The following is a 6,117-nucleotide window of genomic DNA, read 5'->3' as shown; positions in this document are numbered from 1 at the left end:
AGTAACAAATATTGGCCAGCTACAGACATATTTAAACACATTATTTGGATTTTTATCAATCATAAGGAACGTAATAAAACGTAAAAATAACGACAAGTTAGCTTTATATATGATGTTGTCTTTAAATGGCTACTGTGTATTGTATTCAGCATGGGCGTCACTTTCTTAGAAAAGGTGGTGGAGACATTTTTCTCCAGATTTAACATCAGCATATCAGAAGACAAAAGATGTACCCCGTTGGGTGTTGAACCTCGAGCACCTGCATGTAAATCCAATGCATAGACCTCTGGACCACCAATGTGTTGAAACAAATTATATTCTATTATCTTTCTATTATCTCTTGCTGTGAGTTGGAGCCAATGTGTACCGTGATGCACACAACGAGCACATAGGTATGGAGGCAAGGGCGCCGGAAGCGGGGGGGCCAGGGGGCCATTGGCCCCCCCACTTTTGAGCCCTAACCTACATTTTCGCAGCGGCGGATGGCGCAGAACACTGTACAAATCCCGTTTCAATAATTCCCCTCTACTCTAAAGTCGCATCTAAAACGCGATCTGATCTAGCTGTGTATATTTTGTTATTTGTTATTGTTATATTCAATCTCATTAGCTACAGGCATTTTTTAAGCTTGTAAAGGGAAGATGACAGCTCGCCTCTCACTCGCCACTCTGCTGTTCCACAGCGCCGCTTCCCCTCCCTCTGCTGAAATTATGAATGTAAGGCGTATAGTAATCATATATAACACGGCAGGGTCCGTTACAGTTTGTTTGTATCTGATTTCAAATAAACAAAGTCTTGGCTTTCAGAATATTAAACTTGTTTCGGCAAATTCAGATGATAAATACAACTTTGAAGCTTGTAACGGCATAATTACAAGCGGAGACCGGAGTAACTTAACGTCACAGCACGCATAAGAACAGCCGGTGTTTCTTGTGAGTGTTTTCCCCGGGAAACAAACACAATACACACACAAACGCAAAAATACACAAACACGTATACACACACTCGCGGGCTTCCCCCAGACCAGTAATCCAAACGAAAATATCTTCCCTCCGTTACTACTTTGATCATTTGCTCCGCTTCCAGAGAAGAGGAAACTTTAAAGGCCTTTTCTCAAAATGATGACTCTGTAACAGTCATTATATAATGTGACATATTTTGCTTAATATTTGGGAGTACAAAAACTATCCTGATATCATTAGAAAGCTAGGAATCTCCTCTTTCCAACAGTGTATACAACTCAAAACGTGTATTCGCGTCAATGCGACTGATTTCGATGGAGCAGGTTTGCATTAGGTAAAATAAAGCAGGCAGACATAACAGGAAGAATATGTAAATTTTAACCCAATCAAATAGGACATTGTCACACCATTCAAATGTAACCATGTAAATTACAACCAATAAAAAAGCTTAGATTTGTTTATTTGTTACGTTGTTTACTTTATTTGTTACGTTGTTCTGTGTGTGTCAGCCGTTAACCTAGATAGAAAGAATAGATACACTTGCAAACAAGTCAGAAGAACCAGCGCAGAAGAAAACTAAATACAGTTAATCTAAACTTACATTTAACAACTGGAAGGTCACATCCCTGACATCCACTTCTCCGGAGCCTGGACCTTCATCAATCATAGAAGAACCAGCGAAGCCAGAATAGATAAACCCAAAAGCAGCAGCTCTGCGGCCGCAGAGACTGTCAAAACCGCCGCCGCCACCCCCACCGCCATCGTTGAACCGAAACAGGCTGGTTCTGACTGCATGGAGGTTTGTTGTCGGGACATTGAGGCGGGTAAAGCTGTACAGCTAACTGTCGAAAAAAAGGAGACCGCTAGATCGTCTGGGCAAAGAGAAAGGTACTTCAACGCAGAATGGTACAAAAACAGAGAGTGGTTAATTATTTGCAAAACCACTAAACGGGCCTTCTGTGAAATATGCAGATTTGCTGCTGTCAAACGGCTTGTAACTTTCTCAAAATGTGGAGATGATAGCTTTGTTAATACCGGAGTTAATAACTGGAAAAAGTGCCCAAGCCTCCATGAACAGTTGTCTCTGACTGTACGATCAGCTGATTATGTTGTCCATGAAGACTTCATAGGAATGTATGACTGTCCTAAGACTGACGCAGAATCAATAACCCACTGATAAACTGCGATGTTAACAACCTCATGATAACCTCATATGTTTTTAACTTAGGATCATAGGCTACCTGTGTTTAGTCTAGAAAAAGGTAATTGTGTGCATTTTATTATAAAGTTGTGTATATTTACAGACTGTTGCAAAAACTGATAAGCTTATAAACATAAGGTTTAAAACTAAAAGAGCTTTACAAAAAAGTAACACAATTAAAGATGTTTGGAGTTTTATTTGAGTTATTAATTTACATTTTTTGTCAAAGAGATGCTGATTTGAAACCGTTGTAGTTACGGCATTTCCTGTTTCTGCCGGAGAGAGGGGAGTTTGTCCCAAAGCTTGCCGCTGTCTCCCTCCATCTGACAGGAGGGAGCCTCATGTGTCACCCCACGGAGTTCACTCCGTCACGGAGGGGGAGTGTGTCGGGCGTAGTTTGGGATTGGGCCATACACACGCACTTTTTTGGCCCCCCCCACTTCTAAAATGAATCCGGCGCGCCTGTATGGAGGACAGAGCATGTAAAACATATAAAATAAATACAAGAATAAATGAATAAATATTACAATAAATAAATAATGAATGTATGTATGTATAAATTAAAATTAAAATTGAGAACAAAACAGAGCACACATTATTATATATCTATGATGTATTTCTACTTTTATTTTTGTAAAAACGTACATACATTTATTTATTTTGTAAATGTTTACTCATTTATATATTTTTTATATAGTACTATTATTATTATTTCATACATATATGTGTTATGAAACTGGGCTATTATCCCTAAAAAACCTTTAAAAAAACCGTTTTCCAAGGTTTGATTTCACCTTTGTGTGTGTTGTTTTGCAATCTTTGTATAACTAGTGCTTTTGTTGATGAAAAAAATCTATCCAAATGTAGTAATTTAAAAAACCTATCAACGATAACCTGTTTGGAACCTATATTCTGTATACAATGCATTTTTTTAATTACGTAAAATTGTGTTATAATTCTCAGATTTAACAAAATAAGTGAGGAAAACTCTTCTAGCGATACCCTCCCCGACCACCAGGGGGCGCTATGCAGAGTCCTCATTATGACCCAGTGATGTGAAAGTACATTTACTTTGGCTGTACTATCTTAGGCAAACATAAATACATACATTTATAATAATAATAATAACAATAATAATAATAATAATAATAATAATAATAATAATAATAATAATAATAATAATAATAATAATAATAATAATGCTACAAATTGTTTTTAAAAACTGATTAATAATAATATTTTAAACATAACTTTAGTAAGGCTGCAATTTGAGATTTGTTCAATTCTAAACTAAATCAGCAGGTTGTTTTTTTCAATCAATAACAACACTTGTAGAAAAGCAGGAGAGACTCTCGTGGAAGAAGCGGGAAACAGCGATCAATTCACTATTTGTGTTTTCAAAAATATGTGTCTATTATTTTTCTGCAGATCAAAAGTGTTTTTTCTCAAAATGATACGAAACCCAACAACAAGCAGACAGCAGCCTTTGAACAGAAGGACACGATTTAACCTTCAACAGAATAATTTCAAGTTTATTTCATTTTGTTTCACATGGATCCCATATAATAAGAATACAGTAGAATTCTGGAGAGTCTTGGATATTTTTTTTTTCTCTGACTTATCATTATCAATAATACTAATATGAATACATCATACACAATAAACACAGCACTATCCAAAGGCGTAGAGAGAGAGAGAGAGAGAGAGAGTATCACAAGACATCATTCACCACTAACAACAGAGTATATTTCATTTCAGCATATGTATAAGAGCTACAGAGAGACAGAGAGAGGAAACAAACAGAGGTGGTGTTTCTGCATCTCAAAGAAAGAGTGGATACAAACTGTGCCATCGATCGATATATATTCTGGAGAGATGGACAACAAGTCATCCTGTGGAAGCAAAACTCTACCAATCAAGACACGTCTCTGGAGGTCTGCACGCAGAGGACTGGCAGTATAGGACGGGTGTTTAAATCTGGAAATTATTGCACCACTCACTTTGTGCTTTGAGTAGAATATAGCAGAGCTGCTGAGCAGAAACTACGACGACGCTGGATCGAAAAACACGAGTAAAACCAGAGGTGGAAGAGGTACTCAGATGCTTGGGTAAAAGTACCAATGCATTCATGTTCAACCCTCCTATTGTCTTCGTGTTCCCTCCCTTACTTTGGTGTTCACGGTCAAATTTGACCGGTCCTGTTTTAACTGCTATTACATTAACACAAAAACCATTAATCATCACCACATTTCATTTAACACCCTTTCAAACTGTAAATATTGTATCAGACTACTGGTATACATGAACAACTGCAGTAACTATACAAAGAATAGACACTGAACATGTATTGCGTGTGCCAGGTGTGATCCATGTGGGGGGATGGGCACATAAGAGCGGGAAATGTATCAAATTGTTGTGTGTGTGTGTGCCAGGTGTGATTCACATGGGGGGATGGGCACATAATGGGGGGAACACGTCTAGATGTGTGTGTGTGTGTGTGTGTTTTATCTGATCCGGATGGTTACTAATTCCTTTTCTTTATGGCGGTCATTTTTGACCGGGAACACCATGGGTGTTACAAAGTTGACTAAATCATCCAAAATTCAATGAAAGTGGTGATCAGCTATTTGATATGTTCAAATGTCTACTGTGAAGGATATCATAAAGCCTGAATGCAATCGAATGTAAAACTAAAAAGTTATGATTGATGACAGTAGTAAATCGGTCAGATTTGACCCGAAGACAACAGGAGGGTTAAATACTCCATTACAAGTCAAAGTACTATAATCCAAATCAGCAGAAATAGCCATTATGTGACACTTCCAGATTGATTACCTTCTTGCACCACGTTTTTTAATGCAACATCTTCATATAAAAAGTCATTGAAGCTTTAAATTGAATGTAGTTGGAAGGTAACACTCCATTCCAGTTAAAGTTAAAACTGAAGTATTACCAGCCAAATATCAAAAGTAAAAGTACTAATTCTGCCTTCATGTGTGATGTATTATTGTTAAATATATGACATTATTGGTGTTAATATTGTTGCATTACGTTGAATTGAACTGCTGTAGAACATCATTTTTATTCAAGACTTTCTTTTTTAACTTTTTGTAATATTTCAGATACATTTTGTTTTGTTTTAACGATAATCTTTTATTTGACCTCTTCAAGTTATTTGACTGGTTTAATCTTAAGAGATGCGTCTTGTTTTTTGATGCAAAATCTCAATCTTAAGCATTCAAATAAATCAAGTGAAGTAAAAATGTATGATTGTCCTTTTTAGATGTATTGGAGTAGAAGTTTAAAGTACCTCCAAATTGTGCGTAAGTAAACACTTTTCCACCTCTGGGTTTTACCGTGTATTCTCACTTTCCTGCAGCTTTAAAGCCTCTCGAATACGTTGACGGATGCTTTTAGGATATAAGGATGCATGCAGTAAATTCACCTTCAGAAAGAGAGGAGATGAAGAAGGGCTGAGGATGCACGAGAGGTTTTATATCGCTCAGACCGCCTCGTTATAACAATAATAACAACGTGTTTTTACTGAGATATCCGTGAGTATGTACGCCACTGATTACAGTGTGATAGAAACACCGGTTAGAAAACTATATGACTCTGTCTGACAACTTTCCGGAACAAACACACAGGCGATAAAAAAACAGGACGAAGGTTCATCGACAGCTCGACCACATAAATCTGAAACGAAGAAACAAACACACACGTCGCTAAAATCTGTTGTTCACGGCCCCGGTTCACAAAGTCCTTACTGGTAGCACACTATAGCAGCACAGCAAAGATGAGATGCTACCATGCTCACTAAATTATTATTATTATGCAACTTTTTGATCTTATATGTCAGGTTTTTAAATAAGTCATTTGATAGTGATATTTGATGGAAAAATATATATAAAAACGTAAAATAAAACAACCTACTACTATCATCTATTCACTGTT

This window comes from Trematomus bernacchii, unplaced genomic scaffold (genome assembly GCF_902827165.1).
Source record: "Trematomus bernacchii unplaced genomic scaffold, fTreBer1.1, whole genome shotgun sequence".
NCBI lineage: Eukaryota > Metazoa > Chordata > Actinopteri > Perciformes > Nototheniidae > Trematomus > Trematomus bernacchii.
Note: the sequence above shows the minus strand (reverse complement) of the source record.